This window comes from Emydura macquarii, unplaced genomic scaffold (genome assembly GCF_026122565.2).
Source record: "Emydura macquarii macquarii isolate MOO-44397 ecotype Brisbane River unplaced genomic scaffold, CSIRO-AGI_Emac_v2 contig_1254, whole genome shotgun sequence".
Taxonomy (NCBI): Eukaryota; Metazoa; Chordata; order Testudines; family Chelidae; genus Emydura; species Emydura macquarii.
Genome location: NW_027131391.1, coordinates 4,281,249 through 4,308,913, shown reverse-complemented (window position 1 = coordinate 4,308,913; position 27,665 = coordinate 4,281,249). Strand labels below are relative to the sequence as shown.

Sequence of the window (27,665 nt, the reverse complement as noted above, 5' to 3'; positions counted from 1 at the left end):
TTGGTCGACATGCAGATCTGCCACAGAGCTCAATGGGAGTTTCTTTCACAGATCTAGGGGCACTATATGGCCGTGACAAACCCCGTCATGTTCCTAGAACTTGGATGCAGTTATTTCAGAGCAGCTCACTTCTCCACAGCTGCAGAGCCGTCAAGGAAGTACCATAACTAAGTTCTGATTGCAATTCTGGGGCCAGAGAACAATAGTCAGGACAGATGAAAAGCCAGTGAAAGGAAGCTATGGTGGCTATCGGCACCAGAGATGTCACTCATTGAAGCTAGTGAGAGAGCTAGAAGCTTCAATGGATAAAAGATATGGGACTAAGCCATAGGGAGCTGAGTTCTAGGCCTACCTCTGCTACTATCCTGCCAGTGTGATCTCAAAATAGCCTCAGGGCAGGTCTATATTACTTACGTCACTCAGGGGTGTGGAAAAAGATGCAACACATGTTACAGCGACCTAAGTACTGTCCATGCTGGCGCTATGTTGGTGGGAGATGCTCTCCCACCGACATAGCTTCCACCTTTTGCAGAGGTGGAATAATTATGCCTCCAGGAGAGCTCTCTCCCGTTAGCATAGAGCATCTTCACCAGATGCACTACAGCAGCACTGCTGCATCGGTGTAGCTACGCCAATGTAGTGCTTCTAGTGTAGCCCTGCCTTCAATTTCCTCTTCAATAAGATGGGGAAAATGATGATAAATTCTATGACTATGAGGTACATAAGGGCAGATGGGACTAACAGATCATCCACTGTGACTTCCTATACATCCCAGGTCGCCAGCACCCACACACTAATCTTAAATTAGACTCCGGTGTTACAGCCCTCGGCACACTACATTGTTATGAACCACAAGCAGAGAACAGGAGGCATCGAGATGCACCAGTGCCCCAGGGCCTTGCAGTGGCAGGGAAATGATTCAGTAAAATATTCCCAGATGATCACCGCATGTGACCTGCACCCCCACTGACACCCACCCACCTGAGATCACTGCCACTCTGACCTGGGGGGAAAATTTCTTCCCAACTGCAGCTATGGCGATCAGTTTAACCCTGAGCAAGAACCAGCCAGCCAACCACCCAAGAGAGAGAGGATGCTAGGTGTTACCTCAGAGCTCTGGCCCTCCCCATCAAGTGTCCCATCTCCCCTTCTCCAGCCATGTCCATCCCGGATGCTTCAGAAGGAGACAACCCCCTTCCACAATACGTTGGGGGTGGGGATCCCTTTCTGCTGTAGGGTTTCAGCCTGCCACCTGCATGTGATTTTAGGAACATCAGACAACCAGAAGGGCCTCTCGGGGTTGCTGAGCTCTGTTCCCGTTCCTCACCTCTACCAGCAGCAATCCCATCATACACTCACAAATCTGACCTCATTTATAAAAGTACTTTAATATATATGAATAATAGTAGTAATAAAATAATAATAATAATAATGCCTAGCACGTTTTACAATTATTCAATGCGACCGCAATGCATGGAGTGGCAGCAAGGAAGCAGACTCACCAGTAGGGTAACATGACCACCTGCTCTCCTAGGGGTGCATAGCTAACATGAAAGAGGGGGAGAGAGGGAGGAGTGGGAGCTTGGATGGCAGGAGGTCAATGGACTTTCACTTCTGCAAACCAGGATTAAAATTTCAGACTTAAGACAGAGGTGGAAAGGTACCTATGAGGCAAAGCAGCAACTAAGCAGTTAACTGTTGGCAACATTGCCCAAGTTCTTTTCCTGAGCTGTTACTGTTAATTTATAACCCTATAAAGGTGTAGGAGTCATTCAACTATTTCCCACCATTAATCAACATTGAATTTCATTTGCCATCACGCTGCTACTCCTCCCTGCCAAGACTGATTAGGGCACTCTGAAGTTCCTCCTCACTGCTCAGCCCCCTTTCCAGATCATTATTAACTGAGACAAGACTTAGTATAGGCCCTTCTTGTTATAACCTTTAGCCATAGTGAAAACTGACCGTTTTATCCTACTTTTTGTTTCCTGTTTTAGCTAGTTTTTGATCCATGACAATACTCTGCCTCTCAGCCCAGGACTACTTAGCTTCTTTAGTACCCTCCATTGGGGTGCCTTGCCAAAGGCCTTTTGAAAGTCTAAATAAGAGTGATGACAACCAGCACCACTTTCCTGCTATAAAGAATTCTAATAGATTAAGTGAGGTACAATTTTTCTTTCTAGTAAGCGTGCCGGTCAGACCCTCTCTTGTCATCATTTTCCAGCTTTATAAGAGGTCTTCTATTTTTAAATGTTCATTTCAACCAATATACAGATGTGAAGCCCTATGGCCTGTAAATCCCACCAAACAACCCTAGCGCCTTTCTAGCATTCAAGGATCTACTACAAGCAGAGGGGTCTGGTGGATGAGACCTCCCTAGGGAAGGTGTTATTGCTCATACAGTCCACCTCAAGACACTCTGGAAAGTTTTTCTAAGCCTGTCTCATCTCACTGTTTGACATATTGCTGCTGTCCATTTCACTTCCCAAGGAAATCTGATTTGTTCCAAAGTTTATCGTTTCAGTGACCTAATCCCATTGAGTCCATTCCTGTTTCCCTTTAATTTACTGCCACAGATTGTATTAATTGATATATTGCAGAGGTCTTGAGCTGGGCTAATTGTTTAAAACCAGTGAAATGTGAGGTCCTTTAGTGGATTATAGAGGTATTCAGATGGAGGGAAGTAGGCCTTCATAAAATAGCGATAAACAGACCAAGTAAAAGCAACTACCCAAACAGGTTGACATACCCTGGGGTTGTTCAGGAGCATGGTTCAAGACAGTGTCCTAATATGCCCTCATGCTAAATGTAACCATGAAACAATCTCTCTGGAAGGACCCTCTTCAGTACAGCAAGCGGCAATTTCTGGTGCTGGAATAAACCATCCAGTGGCAATTTGTTATTTTCCTTCTCTGCTAGGGCCTTTACCATTGACATCACTATTCCCTCCTGAAGGATCTCAGAGGGCTTTAAAAACCAGATTCATCAAGCCCCATCGAAATGCAGCCACTTCTGACAGCAGCAGAGCAAGCTTTGTGGCCTGTTCATCCTTGACCTCTCTGCTAATACCACCACCAACCGGTCCTCATTCAGGCCCAGCGTGATGGTGGCATGGTGCAAGGGACACCTGGGAATTGGACTAAATGCATCATCAAAACTAGCTTACATGGAAAACGTGGAGGCACTTTTCCAGTGTCGTCATGGTAACTATCAGTGACAGGGTTTGAGGGGAGAGAGAAAAGGCATTAGGTCATTCAGTTGGATGGAGGCCCCTGCACAAATTCCACTCTGTGCTGCCCCAGTTGGGTTGGGGAAAAAGAAAGAACAATCAGTCACCTGTGGGTTCTGTGTTTACCACAGCTTGACCCCTCTGGTGAAAATTAGCACGTATGTTCCAATCTAGCAAAATCCACCAAACTCTCAAGGTGCCTGGTGAATGGCTTTGCTGTGAGAGGGAGGGAGAAAGATGCAACAAAGCTCATCAGACAAAGCACAACAGATTTTCCTTCAAGGATTGAAAATAAAAGTCCTTTGGTGCTGGTTATTTTTGTTTAGAAATAACAGTTAACAACGAGTAGCGGTGTCATTGACTAGAAGGCATCTCTATCAGCATCTGCGCACCTCACACTCTAATGTCTGTATCCCCTTCTTCACCAGAGTGCTGAGAGAAGTGCTACTATCCCATTTACAGGTGTGGGGCACAGAGAATAAGTAACATGCCCAAGGTCATACAGAAAGTTTGTGCCACACCTGGGAATTGAACCCAGATCTCCATAGCCTAACCTGGCATCAGAACCAACAGACCGTCCTGCTTCTCTCATCAGGAGGCCCTCACCGACCCACAATGGAGGCTCAGTACTCCTCTAGCAGGCCCCCTCCACTCAGGGCCCCAGGAGGGGTGGAGCACAAACTTACATCACCTGAAGATTTCCCCCACACTAGGAAGCCCTCAGCTGCCACTTAGACCAGTTTTAAAAGTTTGCATAAAGAAAGCTTATGAGGGCTGAGGACCTAGCCCAATAGCTTTGAAGAAACTCTGGGAGAAAGGGCAGAAGGAAACTCTGAGCACTCTACTCAATCCACTATCTTTCAGGGAACGATCCTTGATGGGAACACACTGGAGTAGAAACAGCTGCATTTCAGCTAGAGGAAACCGAAGGGAGTAAGCACTAGCCACTGAGGGAGGCAGCAGCATGTCAGGAAGCATTTTGGGAGCAGAGTTTCAGTACAAACGTGAAGCAGGGAGTTCTGTGCATGGGTTGATGTGAGGCCATGTGATTGTAATGTGGAGACATGGGAAAGGTAGAGCTAGTTACCACGATGACCCAAACAGTTGCAAAGGAAAGACAGAAAAAGCCAGGAATGCCAGAGGCCATCCAAAACTATTACACTTACACACACACACACACACACACACACACACACACACACACACACACTGAGCATTGCTGTCTGTGACTGCATAGAGACCAGATGAGATACAAAGGTTCAGATGGAGAGGCCATGGGAAACCAACCAAAACAGTTGATTGTATGTTTTTAATCTGCACACCCGCATGAGTCTCTCTCTCTCCTCTCACACACACACACACACACACAGACTCAGTTTGCCATCTGAGCAATTCCATCAGGGGACTTTACAAGTCAAAATAGTTTAACGTGTAAATCAACACTCCTACGCTGCTTTCAGATGACATTAAACCCAGCCGTTGCAATAGATCACAGTAAAAACTAAAATACTTCTCTCATATGATACATTTCATCTGTAGAGCGCAAAGAGCTTCATGGAGGAGGAAAAGTGTCAGCATCCCTATTCTTACAGAGGCACACAGACCTGCTTAAAGTCACACAGCAAGTCTGGTAGATGTGGGGAAATAATTCCATGGCTCCAGACTTCTTGGTCGGTATTCTATCCACTAGACCACACCACTTTCCTCCTGCTTCATATTGATTTCAGACTAACAACAGCCACTGTTTAAAAAAAAAAAAAAAAAAGTGGTGCACTTTATTTTGAACAGACACTGATTGAGGATTTGATTTATTTGGGAACAACACTGGAGTTTTCTGATTAATTAATTTCGAAGAGTGATTAGTGCTATTAGTTTAAATTGCAATCCTCTTTTTAGAAGTAAGGCAGGCAGTTCAATTAAAAAAACATTGTCAGAAGTACGATCGCAAATTGGTAAATTCCCTTAGATAGGAATTATCTTAAACTAGTCTAACACTGCGGAAAATAAAAAAGGGTAAATAACTCTCCATTTGTTTAATGGAATAAGAACACTCAATAAAGAGTTGCTGCTTTTTAGAAACACGCATCTTATTTAGAGATCCACAAAACTGTTAAGAAATCTCAACCATCCATGACAACTGAGACAGGAACGGCTAGATTTTTGCTAAGAGAAAAAAAAAAAAAAAAGAGAGATTGTTGTTTCCTAAATTAAACAGTCACTCAGGCCTGTTAAACTGTGAGCTTTGATCTTCTCTGAAGAGTTATTTTGAAAACCTAAACACAGGGAAATTATTCCCAGCTCAGAATACAAATTCACTGGGGATAGGTTAACTATCCCGGCTGGACGCATAACTTGATTAAGGACAGCTATTATGCTACCAAGTTACATGGCCTTAGAATTGGCAACTGATTTCGCCAGCCCCCTAGGTGACTTAACACAACAAGGAGGGAAATTTGACTCAGCATATTTCACCTTGGGACATGGTTCTTATAAAAGAACCTCTCTCACATATAGTTATACACATCACAGGAAGTGTTCTGCCCTGCCTATTTCTTGGCAAACACACTGCCCAAACTTCAGTGCTCCTACAGGTCTTAAATTGGCACTCGGGAGGTGGGAAAAAATGTGTTTCATTTTGGATAGTTCCCAATTTCTCTTCCCCTCTGGGTGTACAAGATGTAGTGCTGTCAATGAGGGGCTGGGTAAAAAATGCATCAGGTGGAGCCTGCTTGAAGGCATGGAAAAGGGGTAGCAGATTCTCAAAGTCCTTGCCCTGGCTGGCCATCTTTAAGAGTAAAGATTAAATGACTGGGGCCATGGCTTTGTTAAGCCACAGCTAAGGGACAGGGAGCATGTTAACAATCTCCAAGCATCTGATGGGGATAAGCACCAGGAGGGAAAGGATTTGTTCACCTGATCTACCAAGGGGAAAGAACAACAGTAATGGGATATAAATGACCAAAGAACATTTTAGGACAACAATGGAGAATAAAGCTCAACAGGGAGGCCATGGAAAGGTCTCATAAAAGGTAACAGGAGATGCCCTTTATTATGTGTTTGTGTTACAGTAGCACATATAGGCCCCAACTGATGTCAGGAATCTAGTGTGTTAGGCCCTACACATACACATGGAAAGAGACAGCCCCTTACGATCTAAGTAGGCAAAGGATCAGAGTGGAACCACAGACAGGGGATTACCTGGCAAAGGTCACATTGCAGGTCAGTAACAGAAGCAGAAATAGAACTCAGGTCATCTAGCCCCCCACTAGTGTCCTGTCCATCTGCCTCAGCTGCTTCTGTTTGCCATACTGTGCTGTGGCTTCAGATATCTGAAACCAAGACTGGTATCTATACATAAAGGTGGGCAATGGAGTTTAAACCAGAAAGGGCCACCAGACCCTCTAGTGTGACCTGCTGTATGTCACCGGCCACCAGCACCACCTGCACACTAAACCCAGCCACCAAAATTAGACCAAAGTCCTTGGGAGACTAAACTATTGCATGCCACAGGCAGAGAATGAGGAGCAGTATTGTGATATTTTAAAGGGCCATGGTGGAACTAAGGTTTCTGGATATGAAGTGGAACTCAGGAAATACCAGCAGCATGGTGCAGGAGACAGGACCCTGGACGGGGCATTCAGGAAACCTGGGTTTCTACTCCCAGCTCTGCCGCTGACCTGCTGTTACACCAGGGGCAAGTCACTTGCCCTCTTTTTGCCTCTATTTACCTTCCTGCCTTCTGTCGGCAAGCTCTTCGAGGCAAGGACCGCCTTAGGCTACAACTACACTGCACACCACTGGCGGTGGTGAGTTGCATACACATAGCGACACACTGCAGTGAGGAAGCAAGCTGTGTCCGCACTAGGATGACCAGATAGCAAATGTGAAAAATTGGAACAGAGGGTGGGGTGGGGTAAATAGGCACCTATATAAGAAAAAGCCCCAAATATCAGGATTGTCTCTATAAAATCAGGACATCTGGTCATCCTAGTCCACCCTGTGGCGTGTAGCTCCACGTGTCAGTGAAAGGCTCTGGCCAGGGGTGGCAGCAGAAAAGGTGGCTGCCCTCCTGCCACAGCCTCTCTCTGTGGCAGGAAAAGGGCTCCAGTAGCAGAGAGACAGTGGGACACCGCACAGCTGCAAATGGCAGAGTAGACGGGAGGCACAGCTTGGGCAAGTAGAGAGCCTGTAGGGTCTGTACTCACATACATACCCACACCCTTCAGGTGTCTTCTCTACTTGCTTAAGATGTGTCTCACTGGCTACCGTGCTCTTTATACCCATGCCGGTGGCTGTGCAGGTATGTATGCTACACGCCACCAACAGATACACTTAGTACATCCAAGACTGTTGGCCACAATTTCTTTTTTTTGGTGATTAACCTCTGATGTTTGGTGGTGCTTTAGCAAAGGAGGAACCCTGCTGTCTATGCTATGGGACCGTCCAAACAGTCAGGCGGTTGTGGAAAGTGATGGAGAAGAGTTAAAATAATGCTCGGCTTCAGCATCTAGACCTCAGCCAAAAATTGTATCCTAGCTTATTTACCTACTAAAAACTCCGCCCCTTCAGCCCACAATTTCCATTCAGACCCATGGGCACCTCTGCATCGTAGAGCTGGGCGGAAAGTGCAAGGATGAGCCAGGAGAAATTTCAAAAGAACATTAAGAAATTGTGAACCACGTTTTCCAGATATTTTTTAAAACGTCAAAAATGAAATGTTTGGGTTTGGGTTTTTCCATTAATAAAAAAAAAAAAAAATCAAGTTTTCCTGGAGATTTTCCTTTTCAAGATTTGCTTTTAGAAAAAAGGCTATTTTTCATAAAAAAAATTTTGAATGGCAAATTCTGACCAGCTGTACTGTAATAGAGAAAACTAACAGGACATGGGGTCCAATCCTCAACTGACTTCAGTCAGTAGAATTAGACGGATTTATCCTAGCTGGGGACTTGGCCTCTGGTGTTTAAGCTCTGTCATTGACATAATAATAAAGGGAACAATAACTAATGTTTCTAAATAATGAATAATGACTGCAGAATTTCTGGGCAAGGCAGATTCTGTAGCATGGTGGCAAAAAGCATTTACTAAAATAAAATAAAAATCTCCCCCTTCTTAGCATGGGCTAGTCCTGTGCCATCCATGTCACATATGCTGCCATAACATCAATAGCAGGAAATATGTATCATGAGAAGCTGCGTGAAGTTGAAAGAGAAGTTTAAATGTGAATTGAAAACAGCCAAAAAGAGACAGAACGACCAGCTCCTTCCTGGAGAGCGGTTACTAAGGGAAGATGGTGGGAGGGTTACTAAGAACAGCAGCAGCTGTCCAATCAAGTGCCATAAGTCATGGAGATTTGAGATAGTGCCTGCTTTCAACTGCCATCTGCTTTCAACTCCTGGCACATTGCACCCATGCAGGAGACAAAAAGCATTGGACATGCAGAGAAAGGAGAGCCCTTCTCCATGCAAGCGAGAGACTTCCCAGTATATCCCAGTCACATCCAGACTATCCAGCAACCTCTTCAGAAGATCTCTGTGGCTGGGTCCTTCCTTTTCTCCCTTTCCTGCTGCAGCTGCTTCGCTTACCTCAGCTTGCTTATTACCAAGCAGCTATTGCTCCAAGCAGCAGCACCATGGAGAGCAGAAGGGATGTTTCAACCAAACTGCTAAGTGAAAAGACAGCACGGCAGAGAAGAAAGCTGGGAGAAGCAGGGTGAGTTGGCAGGTACTCCCAGCAATCAGGAAATCACTAGGAATGAGATGGGGGGAAGAGTACATGTATTTGCCCAATGCACATACCAAGCTGGTTTTCAGCTGCTTGCTGTATTTGCAGGCTCCAGAAGTCAGTTCAGAAATGTCAGCCTTCGGTTTTTATAAAGACTTTGTGGACTGGGCTCCCGCTTCTTAAACCAGCCTTCTCTCAGCACCAGCCTCCTCTCTGTTCCTTCACATAGATGGACAACTGCTGGTGGCAGAGCCTTCTCCTTTGCACTCCTGGAATGGCTTCCCTGTCTCTCTCTATCCCTTTCCAAATCTGACATGTCAACACATTCCCCCCAACCGCCCCCATCTGCAATTACAGCCCCATTGCTGCTCTGCTTTCCTTCTCATTTTAGCTGTGCTGCTATTTAACTCTGGGAAGAGTTCTGGGTCCAAGTCTGTGTGAAAGAGACAGGGTTCTGAAATAATACATGGTTGCATTGTCAGGTAGGAGCTCATGTCCCAATTTTGACTTTTGGTGGAAATGTCATATGCTAACTCTTCCCTCTCCCCCTTTCTCCTCTTCTTGGTCACTTCCAATCCTCATTCCCTGTCCCACCACAGTGACCAGTGAATGAAAATCCCATGGGAATGGTTGCTCTCTGCCATAATTATTCTCTCTCTAGAGTCCTGCACCAAGAATTGATCAGCCAGACCCCAAACATTGGTCTGCTTTTATTGCAGGTCCAGAGAGAAGGGAAGGCAGGGATGGAGACAAGAAGGGGGCACGACCAGGTCTGTTCTCTCCTCCTGCTGCATGCCCACCTTCCCACCACCGAAGAGCTGAAATGCATGGACTTCTCCCAGAGCCAAGCCTGGAAGAATTCAGCCTTCTCAATTCAATAGAAATTCTCACTAGAAAAATACTTCTGTTTATGTTAATATTTTCCTGATTCCCATTTTAAAAAACAAGCAAACAAAAATGAAAAAATATGGGTTTTTTTGTTTTTTGGGGGGAGGGAAGGGGGAGACAGGGAAAGTTCATTCAAAAAATTCCACACAAAAAATTAAATGGGAACTATTTTCACCATTTATGGGGTTTCCCCCCCTCCTCTTCAGAAGATCAGTTTTTCCTGACCAGCTCTATTGGAAATACCTCGACCCCCTTCCAAACCCAACCCAACCAGCTTGGAATCTTGGTTTCTACTAGCAGCAAAGGGAGACGCGAAGTGATTAGTCACAGTCATCTTGATCACCTGCGCTTGTGGGACGCCATGATTTCGGGCATCCTCCAGCATACTCAGGGCAAGGACAGCTTCGTTAAGCTGCTAAGCATTGGCTGTGAATGAAAAGGGTGCTGGTCCTTCCACTCAGAGGCTCACAGATGGGGTGTGGTTTTCTAAGCCACAAAAGATACAACCAAAGAAAGAGTCCAAATATCAGACAAACAAGCAAGCTGAAATAAACAGAATGCTCTGTCTGGAGACTTCAGGAAGCTCCTGGGGTAGTTGCCAAGGGACCAAGAAGGTGACGGAATTTACTGAGTGTGGAACAACGGCCTGTTGCACCACAAGTCTGCATGTGCTTCAGCTCTGATGCCTCATTTGGCTGTGTGAATTTGTGGGTGTGATAGATTTTTGTCCCCATCTGCTCCTGCCTACCTTTTCCTCTCCTTTCACTGCCTCTTATAGCTTTCAAAATATTTTGAGTTCAATGAGAGACCTGGGTTGTTTTTTGTTTTTTTTGTTTTAAACCCACAGATGAGATCCTCAACTGGTATAAATGGGTGCAGTTCCACTGAAGTCTATGGAGGCAAGTTGATTTACACTGATCAGTGATCTGGCCCCATTCTTTAAAAGAAAATCAAAATCAGATTTCCTGACCTGGGTTTCTACTACCACCTCAGACTATTTAAACTGAAAGAATTTTTAAAGTCTAATTTATTGTTCATCATTTTGTTACTTGCTTGCTTTCTGCATTTCACTTAGCTCTGACAAGGAAAATTGATTTAGTTCATGTCACATCTGATCTTTAGTTAGTTACAACTCCTAGGTCTTACGCACTAGCCTAATATTTCAGTGTTTGGGTTGCAAAAGTTTTAAATCCAAAAACAAAAATGTTAACTTTTCCTTTCAACTAAAGAAGGAAAATCCAATGAAACATTCCATTATAAAAGAGTTTTGCAAAATCTCATTTATAAATCCAAAATTCTGGGCTTAAACCTGAGAAAACCATTTAAAAGGGCTCACGATACCAAAACTGGATGTATTTATTAATAATGATAATATGGAGCTATACAATATATGCCATTAAAAATAAAAAAATAGGGCCCAATCCTGCAGACACACATGCATGTTGATAGTTTACCTGAGAAATAGGACGACTGGCATAAGCTAAGTAAAGGTATTCATGTGCAGAAGTGTTTGGAGTCTTTCCCCTTAGTACGGCATGATATAAATACATCATGGTGGTATTCCACATATAGCACACCCCATGGGAATTTGGTGCTAACAGGGTTTATGGGTTGTTTTTTTTAAAATGACACCCACTGCCAAGTGCTTGCCAGTTTCAAAGCACTTTACAAACACCAATTCATTCATAATACTTCAACACGGTTAACCCACATTGTATTCTCCAGGGCAGCAATTTTTTTTAAGAACAACCTGTCACACACGAAGAATTAACAGTCTCAAAAGAATAGGAAGATTGATGTGAAAGGGATTAGAATACTGCAGTCTCTCACGGTATACCTTGGTCTAGCCTGTGTTTAAATACCGGAGGGTATCATATTCATACAACCTGGCTGGCTAGCAGATTCCAGTGAGGCTAGATCACAGATATGAGCAAGTTAAATCCTGCCAGCACTTGCCTCTTATCTCCTTTATTCCCACCCCCGCCCCCGCTCTAGAGAGAAGCACAACAAAAAGCGGAAGGAGAGAAGTACTGGTCCAAACCTACAACTCACATATTAATATTTTCAACTTCCAAATGCTAATTAAAACCAAGGCAATAATGACCAATAATTAAGGGAATTACAAGGACTCCAATATTTGGTATTTCCACCAACACATTCACATTTTGGAACATCAAACCCTAAGTCAGCTGGGCAATGGGTGTGTTTTGCCTTAGAAAAGATGAAGTCTTCTCACTGTTCAAATAAGATCAGTTTAGACACTTTCTGGAACACTGATTACGGGAAGCTGGTAAGAGAATTCATTGGTTGTTTCAGAGACTCAGTCAATTGACTTGAACTTTTCTGGTTTCCAGGCAATTTGTTTTAAGGTTCTGATGCCGCACCCATAGCTGTGATACCCTTGAAATAATTGCTGAAGAATGAGGTAGCCTTGACTTGGGTATCCCATGAGCACTGGGACACAGAGTGCCAAGGGTTGAACACAAAGACGTGCTAAATAACCAGCACAGTTGTTTTACTCGACCTGCAGTTCACATCTGTCAGTACAGCCATCTTGTCTAACAGGAAGTCATGTATAGACACATGAACTCTGCGATCTCTTTTCCAGTCACCAGGTGGCATGCAAAACAAATCATCATGTGCAGGGACACGGTGGTGGGACAGCATCTGTAGGTCTGGAGACAGGCCATGTTGCCTGCACTACCACAGATATTCTATGGGTGCCATCGGGTTGCGAATGATGGTGAGTGATCTCCTCTTGGGGAGCATGCCAATGATATGTATGAAAGGTAGGGCAGCCCCAATCACCTGCTCTCCCATGAGCATTGAGGCAGTATCCAGGGTTATCAGGTCAGGATGGGTTAACTCAGTCTCCCATGGATATTCTTATGGTGTCTGTGGTTATCAGGGCAGGAGGGCTAAATGGGTCCCCACAGACCTGGGGACAGCTCAGTATGGAAGAGTACTGAATAGGCAGAGTTAGCTACTCTTCTGTGGTTATCAGGACAAGTCAGTCTGTGCAAGTACATCAGGGCAGGAGCAGTACTGCAGTGTGTGCATTTCTTCTTTGCGTGGTAATGTTTCCTATTGAACTGTTCTGGGTTCCTCTACTTAAAGTTTGTTCGGCAAGGGGCCAACAAGCCACCAGCACCATGCTGTTCGCTATCTGTTGCCATGTGTGCTGTAGTTTCTAACACGGGTGCTGAGAGACTCTGGGCACTTTAGTGCCTCTGGAGGCTGTGTGGTGCTAATGTTGCACTGGGACAGGCTATTAATCAGTTTGCACAGTTTCCAGCTGGTTTTGTGCAGCCTCACTCATGTTCAGGCCCCTCTTAGCATACATTCTGCTTCCAGAGAGCTGAAGAGCAGGGACGGTCAGTTGGGCCATATAAACCAGATGGAGCCAGCACTGAGCTAACAGTGGCCAGAGAAGTCTGTTCCTTAGGTACTTGATAAAAGGGGCAGCTAATGTCCCAAGCACCACATTACACCATAACTTTATTAGGTAGAGGCCTAACGTTTTAAGGATATTTAAGCAGTGCTGCACTCTACATGGCAAAGCCTAACTGATTTAGGAGCCTGGGTCGATAGGAGTGATGCTAGTCACTAAACAAGTACAGAGCATTGAATAGGCATATGTTATGGAAGTACTAACAAAAACTCAGATCCAGGAGAGATGTGTCTGGTTTCAGGTTTCACGACGCATCTTCAAGCCCGAGACATTTTGGCAAACCCAGGCCAAGTTCCAAGCAAGCCTCTGGTCAGATTTCGTTTCACGCAAAGTCATGCAAAGCTGGAGGGCAGGGGGGTCCATATGCTGTCAAGTCAACCCCAAACTGCGTCATTTCAACTGATCTTGCTTTGAGATTGGAAGGAGGGTTTTGAACGTGAAACAGCAAAACTCAACTCCACACTAAGCCAAAGCTGAAGTTTTGGCCAGAAGAGAACATCCATTAATGGCAAAGCTCCAAGATTACAAAAAGCACCACTCCCTGGGACCTTAAGTCAGAACAGAGGGGGTAGATGTCTCATAGCAATAAGGAGAGTGGCCCATTCTCACTCTGCTAAGGGTCCCTTGGACTACTTAACAAATAGGCAGTTTTCAAATCTCTCCAAGCCCTACAAGAGTCAACAACAACTGCAGAGCACGCTGAAGATCCAAGTATTATGATCTACTATAGCACCTTATGGACATTAAACCTCACAACCCCCTTGAATGGTATTACTTTTTTAAAAAGAGTATGCACATACAGGGAAACTGAGGTATAGGGAGATTAAGTGACTTGCCCAAGGGCACAGAGGAATTCCATGACAAAGCCAGGAATATAGCCCAGGACTCAATCCTGTTCTTCACCCACAAGAACTTCCTCCTTCGCAATAATGACCCCAGGCCTGGCTGAAAGCTCAGTGAAGCCAACGGGACTCAGATTTTAAGGCCAGAAGAGACCATCAAGATCATCTAGTCTGACCTCCTGCACATTGCAGGCCACAGAAGCTCACCCACCCACTCCTGTAATAGACCCCTAACTCTGGCTGAGTTACGGAAGTCCTCAAGTCACGATTTAAAGACTTAAGTTACAGAGAATCCACCATGTTCTCTAGTTCAAACTTGCAATTGACCCGTGACCTGTGCTGCAGAGGAAGGTGAAAACCTCTGCCCATCTGATTTCAGGAAAAATTCCTTCCCAGCCCTAAATATGGCAGTCTTTTAGACCCTGAACATTTCAGCAAGACCCACCAGCCAGACACCAAGGAAAGAATTCTCTTCGAAACTCAGAGCCCTCCTCATCTGAGGTTTGGATCAGGCTTCAAGTTCTTAACCGCCAATGGTTGTTTGCTGGCCTGGGTAAAAAGAGTTCGGTGGGTCTCAGTACAACTCCAAGTGGAAGATATCCACATCACAAAAGCCTCTGCCACATTTGGTACTAACAGGCCCTCATCAGCACTTTCAGCAGAAAAATCAAGGACTGATGGCCATCAGAGACCGAAATGCCTCTTTGGCCCCAGGAGTGCCCCTGCTAGATCCAGGCTGAGGCACATGAGCCCCATGAGGTGGCTTGTACCACCCCGAAGCCTACTCTGTAGCAACTTCATGGCAAGTGCTGCATTGACAGCCCCGGAGAGCGAGCGGTAAAGTCACCCATCACTTTGAAACGAATTGCTGTTGTGTACTGCCGTGTGATCACATGGGCACAAAGCCACACATTACTGAAAGGTTCTGAGGCAGCAGATTACTGCAGTGCAGCATGGGATAGCGTGTAATAATTCACAGTACGCCTCAGGTAAGAGAGGCGCATCCCCCCACCCAGCAAGAACAGAAGAGCCCTCCCTTGCCTCACCCCGGCTTACTTGTTTCCAGTTGTTCTCTGGCTTCTGGTTCTGACAAGGCACCTGCTGGCCATTTCAAGAGATCAGGATCCCCTCATGTAACTGGGAAAAGCAGAGTAAAGGGGACGGGCGACAAATGTTTCAGCCATCACGGTGCTTCTCACACACCGGGGTGACAGAAAACTCTGCTGGAAGTGCAGCTCCCACCAGTGAGTTTCCAGAGTGCTAAGAGCAGCTGGGAGCAGAGTGCTGGTGTGAACATGCACAGATGTTCCCCTCGGTGCTACCACCTGCTTTCCCTCAGGCCTTCCCCATCTGATAAAGAGGAACCGGTGCTGACTCACATGCTCCTAGTCTCCCTGCCCCTTCCCCCCTTCCCCGGGGGAACTCAGCAAAACCTAGGACCCAAATCTAAAATGCAGCCACTTCCTAGCTGAAGCAAATGCTGGAAACTGCTGTTTCCCACAGGAAGCTTGCCCTGGCCCACCCCTCCAGCTGGATTTGGCCTTCCAATTGTTAACCCCCAACTTCATTAGGAAGATTAAACAAATACTGAACACCCTTAGTCTGTGGAGAGGCCTATGCCTAGAAATTCAGCTCCTCTTTTACACAAGGTGTTTAAAGCTACAGGAGGGAATTTAACGTGCCAGCTTGCAAATTTTTTTCCCCAAGGCTCTTAGGGCTGGATTCTGGCCCTCTTCCAGCCATACAACATCACTTTCAGGGAGAATCCTTGGGGGACCCAGAGTCAGCATCATGGCTGTACACCATCCCTCCACACACAGAAGACATGTCGACCCTGTCTATGCCACCTCCGATAGGACAAGCGTGCCAAACATGGAAGCCACGTTCACATGGGTGGTGGGGCAAGCTAGCTGCCCCATAAAGTCCCAGCTGAAAACCTAGGCACATACTCAGGGTAGCTAGTCCCTTCTGCTGCTCAGGCCTCCACGGCCACACTGCTATTTTTAGCACACGTGCTCGATCACAAATAGTGTAGGCATGTCTGCCTGAGCTGGGCATCACACCCCCAACTCCAGTGGAGATATACCCACAGACTCAGGGAGATGGAGCGTGGCTGCAGACACTGCACGCTACAACTATCCCCAGCTGCCGGAAAGGGCCTGTGGGGCTCCAGGCAGCCCAGAGTAAGTTGAAACAGCCTAAAGGCTGGAGACCAGTCCTACTCCCCACCCAGCTCAAGAATCCACAGGCTGGAAAGGTGAGAAAAGGCCACCTCAGCCCACTCTCCAGCAAACCCTCTTCAGAAAGGAATCCAATGCCTTTTCATTTCACATCTCCCTCTCTCTGGCCAGCTGAGCCCTATATTTGGTACATAATCAATGGGAAGAGGCTCACAGAGAACAGTTCCAAGATTCAATCCCAAGTTGGTCCATGCAAATGGTATGGGAGAGGTTTCATCTGAGTCCTGGCCTCAAGCATCCCCAACTGTCCCAGCCCTAGTCCCCCTGCACAGCTTTGCTAACCCACCTCAGTCCTTACCCACAATACTGCCATGTTAGTTTAGCTCTAGCTCTCCCATAAGCGGTGTTTATAGAAAAATTCTACAGCCCTTAATTGGGACGAAGCCAATAGCAATGCTAGATAGTTAATTGCATTCTATAGAAAAGACTCCACAAACCTCTGGGGTCAGATCCTTGATCCCATTAAACCTGCTTTGCCTTGCTCTGGTAGCAAAAAGCAATCTCAACCTCACTAGCCCCCTGATGATTCCCCTCACACAGAGAAATCAGCTGTGGCATACAGCTGGCACAGCCAGCTTCCTTTCCCCTCCATCCACCAACCTGTGCAAGGGATATGGCTGGAGAAGCAGGGGCATGACCACAGAACTCTTGAGATCCAGCACAGCCAGGAGATACCTCTAAATTGTCACTTAGTAGTGGACCAGAACCCTGTGGCTTCCAGCTGTCTTTAAGCACCCCTGCTACCAAGGTGTGACAGTCCCAAATATCAGGTTGGCATGCATGTGGCTCATAGGCTTTGACAGAGTACAGGACCCTCTCTATAGGGTTTTGACACACTCCACAGAATTCCAGGGCATCTATATACCCTCACTTACAGGGTTCTCCAATTTCTTAACAGAGTGTCCAACATTTTCAATGAGAGACTGCCTCGTGTACAACTTTCCTCCCATTCACTCATGTAGCCTCCCCCACACCCTTCACAAGCTCATGACATCACTATGGCAGCACCAGCAAATGCCAACATCGAGAAAGTAACATTAGGGAAAAATGTGATGCTTGCTTTTAATCCACTGGGTAGCATTTAGTGGTTGAGATCCCAACAAAGCTTGCTTCCCAGCATCCTGACCCCAATGCTTCTGCGCTCATTACTCAAACGAACGAACAAACAAACAAACAGTGAAGGGACATACAGCATATGGGCTTGACTTCTGGATTCTGCCCAAGCAGATTCCCCAAGGTCCTGGGGAAATGGAGTGATTCCCCTGGCAGGCTCCTTTTCAAAAGATTGCCCTATTTCTGTAGGCCCTCATGACCGCCTCTGACCGCCTGCTTAACAGAGACCAGATAAATTTACCCAGTCATTTCTGCATAGTGCCTCATAACTTGTGTGACAGTATTTTTAGAAACACACCCAGTCTTGTTTTAAATACTTGAAGTGATGGAAAATTCTACCACATCCCTAGGTAATGAAGCACTTAGCAATTTATTTATTAGGCGTATGCAATCCAGTCAAGCCAAACCACAACGTTATCAGTGATGTTCAAGGCATGAAGACTTCCAGGAAGTTGAGTCATTTTGCAATCCTCAACAACGTGTGTCATGGTTTGTAGCTGCCCACACGTAGCAATTAAATACAGTTGCTTTTAGGGAATCAAGTTCCAGGAAGACCCCAGCTGCCCCCTCTGCTGGGTTCTAACTTCTCCAGAGAGCTCTCCTGTCCATTTGGATACTGCTTCCTTTCATTGGGGAAACCAGGAGAAGGTACATCATGAGTGTGAGGGTCCCTAAAGGATCTGAATTGCCTGTTGCCCACAGATGGATGGTAACATAGAAACTCATGGGAACTTTTTAGCTCTGCAAAACCAGTCTGGAAATCTCATGAGAACAGGCTCGCTCATGAGATGGAAGCGGAAAGTGCCAGACAAGAAGGACCAGAAATAATACGCGAGGCCCATCAGTGTGCTTTTGGAGAGGAAAGGGCTGTACAGAACACAGCTCCTTGGGAGCCTGGATGGTTATCAGTCTACGAAAACCACCTTCCTTGGGGTATTTCAAACCAATTGGTTTTGGTATTAAAACCAAACCATTATGAGCGTGGCTAACTTTGCCCTGCTTTCCTCCCTATGTTTCCACAAGCCCCTGGGCTTTCTTGGGAAGAGGAAGTTCTGAAATACTGTGAGAAAGTTTGAGATTAATGTACTGTGCAATCCTTTCTAACTGCCTGGGCCGCTTTTTGTCAAGGTGACTTTCCATTGTCCGGGCCCTTTGTAGCAGAAAAAAAATCCAATTTATCACCTCAATGGTAGTTTGAGGAGTTCAGCCCCAATGTGTCCCAGACCACAGCATTCAGTTAAACTGACAGACAACAATTCTGCACAGGTTAAAGGGCTTGCTTTGCTCTGTAGTGGGATATAGCTTCACCTCTGCATTGCCAGGCAGCCTCGGGAAAGCCACCATCTTATTACGGGGCCCTGATGCAACTGGTAGAGGATGGAGGGGCTATGGATCCAAACAGCTGTACAGGAAAGAACACGGCACCAATCAGAAGAGAGTTCCTAAGCTACTCAAACTCAAAGCTAGGTATGAATATATGGACAATGTTTGCTTTATATATTTTATTTTTACAAGTAATTCTGATGCATCATGGTGTGATTTCCTACATTTCTTCCATATAAACCCCTTCTCCCCCAGGGGAAGGGGAAAGATTTCCAAATCATAAATTTATAGATAAGTGACACCAACTGCAGCTGCGGTGCAGAATTTGCAAGTTTAGTCCATAATATGTTAAAAGGCATACTTAACGTATTAATGACGGACATCAAGGCCTCCTGAGCCATCCCAAGATGATTTATAGGCAGCATAAATGGAAAACCTGATGGCAGTTTCTGAAGGTTAAAGGAAAAGACTTCACTAATGTTTTGTAACGCTGCGATAACTCAGATTTTATGGCTGAAAGGGATCATCGTGATCACTGAGTCTGACCTCTAATGTATCTCCCTGAACACAGGGCAAGGAAAGAAGCTGCTTTTTTTGTTGACCTGACAGATAACATTTAACACAGTATACACCCATATCCAAATACAACACCACATTCCCAAGAAGAAGTTTGGCTTCACAATTGGGTGGAGATGTAAAGAGCTCACTTTACAATCCCCTCTAGGCAATACTAAATTGGTGCACGTCAGCAAATGAGCACCCCCTACTGAAAAACCTTGGCAAGCCAAATTCATTCTAGCAGTCCAAGCCGTGTCAAAGATTTTATTGCTTATCTTTTCACCACACTCCATTGTTGGCCTGACCCTTTGCATTCTTTTACTCTGTGTTTGAGGGACTATTACCAACGGGTGTTTCAAATTTCTTGCCCTTGTTCCAATCCGCCGGCAAATTTCATTCAGACGGCTGGTAAAACACCACTTGGCCATTCTGGAAACACATGCAAGAATGACAAATATAACAGAAACATATTTCCCCTAAGAGTTAAATTTTACAGGTGCTTGATGTGCTGACTCATAACTCTCAAACTCCACAAAGATAAACATCTTCAGTATCTTCGGATTTCCTGGGAGAATTTACCATTAAGTATCTCACTTATGAGACCAGAGTTCCAGTGTTGTAGCCTCATCCCAGTGTGGGTGACAACATCCTGTCTGCCTACAATCTCTGTGTTGGGAGAGCCAGCTATCACGTTCTTCAAGTGCACAGCCGACACGGCTGTGTAGCATTGGCTGCTCTGCTACTCAGCCGTTACACCCCACACCAAAGCAAGCTGCATTTAAGAGGGGAGTGAAAGGATCGTCACGTCTTCAGTGCCCGTTTCTGCTCTCAGATACACAGAGGCAACTCCTATTAGTTTAGCAGCAATTGCCTTTCTAAGGCAGATTTGGGCCACTAGCTAGTGAAGCGTTTGGGATCTGTCAGGATGAACGATGGTTATATATAAAGAACTAAAATCTACATGCAGTTAGTTATCCCTAATGCAAGCTTTGAAAGTCAAGAGAGAAGATTAGTGCTGAAACTTGTAGTTCTTATGCAGAATATTGGCTTGTCAGCCCATGAGTCCAAGGATCTCTGCATATCCCCAGAAGAGCTAGCCAGAATGGGCAGCAAGTCCATTGCAAATTGCAGCCAATCAGAAATTTAGTGCACCTGCTTTTGGCTAATTTAAGGGATAACTAATAGCAGCAAATGGTACAAACTTTACACCCCCTTGCTGCATTTAAAAGCACAGACAACTATCAGTATCTGCCCTCCCCCCCCACACACACACCATCCCCATTTACACACACACCTAAAATATTAAAGTAGTTTGTTAGTGAACAGGTTAAGCTCTCCATCCAGCTCTGTCCTACTTCACCAACTTTTTACCTTCAGTATTTCTCCTGGGCATTTGCACATCCAACTCGACCTTCACTCTACTCACTCTCATTATATAGCCGTGAAAATATGCAGTTGATGGTTTGACTTTTGAGAGGTTATTGATGAAGCAAGGCTGATCTCTTACCATTCTAGACACAACAGACAGCCATCAGCATGGGTGTATCATGTAGCCTTGATGTTAGACCCCTACTTCTGTCCCTCTGAGCATCAAATTAAGGAATGCACTAACGAAAGTCTCCACTCCAATGGAGTTACCAGGAAATCTTAGTTATAAAGAGGTGGGTGATTGGTTAAAAAAATTAATGAGTCCCACCCTCTTCAGATCACAGAAGGTGTTTACTTGTCCTTCATGTGATGAAGGAATTTCATTTGGACTTTATCTCCTGGGCTCAATCAAGAGATAACAATCACTTCTGTGCATCTCAAAGCGTTTTATATTGATTTTCCTCACTCATAAAGTGAGTGAGAGAGAGAGAGAGAGAGAGAGAGAGGTGCCCACAGCTCCCACCATTTCAGTGCATCTCCTGCTTTTCCAAAGTCACACGAGCCAAGGGAATTAGCATGCACCCTAGAGCCACCACATTAATTAAACCATTTGCTCTTTGATAGAATCGGTGTTGGGGACTCAGCACTTCCCGGTCCCATCTCTAAATCAGCTGATGAAAAGCTAAGTCAGCATCCTGATTAGCTCCACAGTGGGCAGCAAGCGTTTGGGGTTGAAATTACTGCGCGCTCCCTGAACTGGGTGATTGGGAAACATCCTGCTGGGCAGCAGACTTGGGGAGGCCAGAAAGGGTCATGCTAGCGCTGCTCTGCTCAAGCCAGGCATAAGAACATGTCACACAGGAAGCCAACAGCATCTAGCACGGAGAGGTATGGAGCCCTTCTGCGTATGGACCATGAGATACTGTGCTGCGAACAAGGAGCAATGCCCCCTCAGACACGTCCACCTTCATTCTTGAGAATGATGGCACTGCGTCTGAGGCACCAACTGGGAGTGCTCCAGACTTCCTGGGTAGCCTAGGGCAAGTCACCTAAAGCCAGAGTCTCCATTGCCCTGCACCTTGTGGAGTCACTTAGCTCTAGTCTCGCTCTCATGACCAATCCCATTTTACACCGATGTAAGAGACTGCACAAGGTGCAGGGTGATGGAAAATCTGAGCCACAGCTCCTTGTGCCTCAGTTTCCCCATGCCCAAATGGCAACCATACTGCTTTTCTCCCACCCCTCGTCTGGCTTACCTAGTTAGATTGCAGGGTCTTTGGGGCAGGGTCTGTCTTTCATTATGGTTCCTACGGACCTAAGGCTGATCACAACTAGCCCACACATTTAAAAACAAAAATCACTTGTTGCCCTGTCTACACTAGGCACAAAGTCTTGTTTAAAACCATAGGAGTTAGCCAAAATGGTCTACAAATACAGCCTGCTTTCCTAGTCAAGACATGGCCTAAGCAGGAAGTGGTGGCTTGGTTTGGATCCTACAAGCAGCTTAACCCTCTTCCTACAGGGGGTAGAGGTTAGAAACGTTAAGTCTCTGTACCAGACTAGTTTGGAGTCCTGCTATGACCCGAAGCTTCCTGCTGAGCTAGATTTCTACAAGACACATGCACTAAAATCGACACACTCACTGTCTGTAAGGAGGAAGCGCTCTCAGACTCCTACGTCATCACCAATTACATGTCTGTCTCATTAGGAGGCACCAATTAAACAAAAGCTTTCACTAGGTTCTACCTTTAAATAAAATTTACAATTTACCTTTGCAGCATGTTTCATAGTCACAGACCTTACCTCCATTATGCCTCTCTCTCACACCCCCCCAAATCACCCCGTGTAAACCATTTAATTCTGTGCATCTTTCAGACACAGAAATTCACAAATGCCAGTCTCAGTCCCTTTGTACCAGGAGCCATCTGAACACTACGTGTCAGATGTTCTGTGTTTCTCTAAGTGGCTAATTATCTTTAATACGGCACACAACTAACACACACAAAACAACCTACAAACCTTTTAGGCTGGTGTGAGAGATTCGGATAGTTTTGATTTTAAACTCCTGGTCATTCTTCTCCCTTGAGCTGCCCAGCCCAGAGCTGAAGGGAAGGGCTGATTGAGTCTCTTAATATCACCCGTAATGAGGCAGCTTTATGGAAAAAAACAGGGAGTTGGGGAAAGCAGAACATAATAGTTTTAAAGCAGGTAATTTTCATAATTGAAGGCAGGCGTTCTAGAGAGAGTTCGTCATCTTCCATATTGAGAGACAGGTGAAAAGATCAGACATCTCTGCTCTCGCCCCCACTGCACGTCAGCGGGCAGCAGCATAATTGCCCCCCTCATCTAACCTGAAGACAACATCAAAAAAGAAAAGTTCATGAATAATGGAACGAAGCCTCAGAGGTCAGGCTGGAAAGGAAACAAGCAGCACAGCCCTGCAGATAGGCCACTAACCAACAAGCCAGAAGACCTGGGTTCTCCTTCAAATTCTTACTGACCATCCCAGTAATTTTGAGCAAGCCACTTGTCATCTGTGTGCCTCAGTTTCCCCAGCTGTAGAATGGAGATGATGACACCCTTATTTTCAAAATGTTTTGAGATATTTGGATTAAAGACACCAGATAAAAACTAGGCATGACAGAAACAGTCAGAGTGGACTGGCCTATTAATAGGCCACTGTTGATTTACAAGGAAAGGCCTGAGAAATTAAAGGCAAACAAAAATATGTACACAAAAAATTGTGGAACTAACGCAATGCTTGCCTCCATCGTATTATTCTCTGTCTGTGTGTTATACTCCTCTCCCCTACTCTTTGTCTGGTCTATTTAGCTGGTAAGTTCTTTGGGGTAGGGACGATCTATTGCTGTTTGTACAGCACCTCACACAAAGGGCCCTGTTCTTGGTTGGTCCCCAGGCACTACTGTAATAAAGACGACGACGATGGTCCTAGAAGTCCCCAAAAGCCACTGCTGGGCCACTGACCCATAAGCTCTGTTAGCCAAAGCTGAATCCAAACTCCTAGCCTCTGACATGGAAGCTTACAAAACATGAAACGAAGCCCATTTTCCTGGCACGCTTGAGAAAGCGAGCGAGCAAGCGAGCATGCGGCTCATATACCAGGGCACGTCAGCAACTGCAATATCTGTGCTGAAACAGGAGTGTGGGAGGGTCTCCCATCACTTCGGTCACAGCACCCTGGCAGTCGACCGTTCCCTGCCAGAGTGCCCCTGTGGGAAGCCCAGCTCTCCAGAGACAGCGTCAGCAAGTTGCTCTGCCTGCATTTTTGGAGTGAGATTGTTCCACAGGCCTCACCCTGTTTGTTCCACTGCAGTGCTGGTTTCTCCTCTCAGGCCATGGGTGCTCATTCGGCAACACGTCTGAACACCAAAGGGTTACTGTCAAGGGGATGGAGTGGCTCAGTGACTCCTCTGTCCCTCATCATGGGGCAGAGGCCTGAGCCCGTTACACTAAGTCCCAGGTAACAACCGGCCACAATACAACAGCGATCTGCTAAGCCTTTTATTTAGATTTTCTGCCGCAAATTTCTTCCTCCGCCTCCTCTCCCACCAGCCCTGCTATAGTACAAAGCCAGTGCTCTGATCCTGAACACGCAAAATGCATTAGCTCCGTGATGAGGCATGCGCGCCTGGAGACCCAGATTCAAGACTGACTAGGAGTCTTACTCACCAGGCCAGAGAAGAAACATCAGGCATGATCAGGTGTGGAGAAGATTCACGTTTAAGAGCCAGCAGGACTCCCACACACCAACCTGGTAGCCAGGTGCACCCAGAGCGGCAGACTTGGAAGGAGTCGAGAGAGCTTGCGGAGCATGGAGCAGCTCAGATGCCTTGGAGATTGCTGCTGGCTCCAGTTCAGCAAGAAGCAGAGGCTGAGAGAGCTTCCCACGCGGCCGGCCTTGCTTTCATTGTGTTTCTTTTTCTGGAAGTGGGTGTAATAGCAGGTGTGACTTTCCCTTTGGGAACACAGCCCCTGCAATCAGGCTAACTGTGACCTATTCAGTCACCCGCAGTCGGCAGCTGCCTGGCAGGTTTAAGCAAAGGAGACCCCTGGAGCTTTACTGAACAATCCACACACTCTTATCTTGCCAGAGTTATTGTCTCCGGCCGTGGAAAAGGGAAATGGAACGATCTATTTGCACGGAGACTAGAGGGATGTATGCTATGGGCCAGGCCAGGCAGCTCTGGACTCAGGTCAGACCCCCTGTTGAAGTCACAGAGGACATTGCCTGAACAGGGAGCATAGGATCTGACCCTGCTGAAAATTTCCCGTGATTTGGGGGGAATGGGGGAGCAGGGAACCCTGGTCCACAGCACCCTAGTGAGCAGCACCTACTGCCCCATTCTCCCCACACACACCCCCAGTCCCCGAGGAGGGCAACATGCAGCACACAAGCAGCAGAGCCTGCCCACACCTGCCTTGCTCTGCGAGGCAGCGTCTCCAGCAGAACCAGAGCAGATGGGATCCCAGCCAGGGGGCCCAGACAGACACATCACAGAGCAGGCCCAGCAACTCCTAGGCAGGGCCTCCTCTTTTCTCTTGGTAGCTGACTTCATCGCAGAGACGCAGAGCATCACAAGGGCCCTGACCGCCCAGCCAGCATCGTACATCACACCACCGTGCTCAGGCACATTACAGGGCCAGATGCCAACACCTTTACTACAAGCAGAGGTTTGCCTATCTTCTGCACTACAGTCACACCTTCCCTTGCACTAAACCCTCTGCTCTTTCACGTTCACATCAGGTATCAAGCCATGAAGATCTGATCCAAATTGAAAATCCTACATGCCCATGATTTAGAATAAAAACTTCTCCTGCTCAGAGATCCAGGAGCATGAAAAGGAGTCCTTTGAAGAAATAAATACAGTCGCTCCTGGGAAGAGAACTTTACTGGGGGCCACAGCCCCAGGCACCTGGGATTTACACACCTGAAAATAGCAAGTCATTGAAACCCGATTCGCGGCTAGCAGCCCGCTGCCCTTTGCGGTCAGGATGGCACCACTCTAATCTTGTCTCCCCACGTACTTTATCCACCATCTGCATCACACATAAATACACGCTCATACACCAGCTGAGGGAACTTGACGCAACAGGTTTTCAGAGGGGCGTCCATGCATTCCTCCACAGAATTTCAAGGGAACCAATAAGCACATGGGTTATTATGCCCCTCTACACAAGTGACTGACTAGGACCTCGGCATTAAAACGGAGGAATCCATTGGCACTGGACTAGAATGATGAAAACTGGGGTTCTAATCTCATCTAGGCCACTTACTTGCTACGTGACCTTAGGCAAGTCATGCAAACGCCGTGCCTCAGTTTCCCCATGCGTAAAATGGGGATACTGCCGGCTACCTCACAGGGATGTTTTGAGACTTACTCAAGGTCTGTGAAGTGCTTGGAGATCCCTGGTAAAAGGGAAGAAGTATTTGTTAACAAATGCAGGTTTTCGTTGATGAAAATAGGTTTGTTGCAAATTGTGTGTCCATATTTTGCAGGCCTCTTTGAGAGATTGGCCATAAGATCCTCAGTTATCAGAGTCACCTAGCGGAAGTGAGGCCTGCCCCTATACTGAACAATACAGTTTCACCAACTGTGTACCACGCTACACAAGCTGATCCGTCCATACTACCTTCTCCCACCGTCTCCCGGGCACGGTCCAGCCAAATATATCACAGCCTTGAGTAACTTCATGGCTGTTAAGGAAAGATTTCACACCAGCCAATGCTTGCCCTGCAGCCAACAGAGCACCTGGCCCTTGGAGTGGTTGGAGGCTGCGGGGGTTTTCCTCCCTGAATCAGCATTGGCTTTTTCCCCGATTCACAACCACAGAGTGCTCCGAGCTTCATTTTCCATGGCATGGAAGGGGCTGGTGGCACGGACCCAAATCACAGGTTGTGTGATGAAAACAAGGCAGTGGAGGAAGATCGTTCAGCACCAAATGAAGGTTGGACGCTGAAACAGGAAGTGAAACACTGAGTTTTCTGTTTAACTGTTTGACAGGGATGGGGAGATTCGGTTTGCCTCATTCCAAGCCCACCCAAACTTTACCGATTGGGAAGCTCACCTTGCACTCAGACATGATCCTGCCTGGGAGAATGAGAGAAGGAAGAGACTCCATGGGAAAAAATAAATAGATTAAGTCTATGTGGCATGTGGTTAATAGGTTAAGTCTGTGTGGCTCCAGCCTACATTTTAGAGGGCTCTGGTTATCCTGACAGGGATAAAACCAATAGCGTTCCACAGCAATCACTATACAAACCTATAGTCTTTAATACACAGTAATCTCCTTTCTGCAGGCTTTCAGAACCACCCTACAAAATGCTGTAGCAGGCATATTATTGATATTGACATAGCACCTAGGAACTGGATTATCCAGTCAGGGATTAGAGCTCTATTGTGCTAGGTGTTGTACAAATAGAACAAAAGTCAGACTGCAAACTCCTTGGGGCAAAGAACTAACACAGAATTATCTCCTATGTTCTACAGGGCTTTATCCTTAAGATGGTAGCACAGGTCTCCCTTTAGAAGAAACAAAAGCATGGGTTTCAAAGCACACTCATGAACTCTGACTAGCACTGGGGACCCCGTTCACAATTTGATCACACCCAGAGTTTAAAAGCAGCCCTTCAGAATACTGACTTTCTACTACCCAGGGTCTCAGACAGATGGCAGGAAAGGAATAGCTTGGGGTGACATTGCCTGCTGTCTCTCAAACTCTGGAATGGCTGGTGCCATGGTTTAGTACCCTAAGGATCTCCTTGGGGAGATGTTGGGGGTGGGAGAGAGAACATCAGCAAAAAGACACACACCACCAGGCCTAACTTAACCCATTTGTACAGCACCAAGCACAATCCAGTTCTGGCCCTCTACTACAGCTCCTAGGCACTACTGAAATACAAGCAAAAAAAA

General features: G+C 46.3%; 1 protein-coding gene across 2 annotated transcripts in view; it reads right to left on the bottom strand.

Moving 5' to 3' along the window:
* NOS1 (nitric oxide synthase 1) overlaps positions 1-27,665 on the bottom strand; it is a 124,515-nt gene that overhangs the window by 96,064 nt on the left and 786 nt on the right. The gene's annotated exons all lie outside the window — the stretch shown is intronic.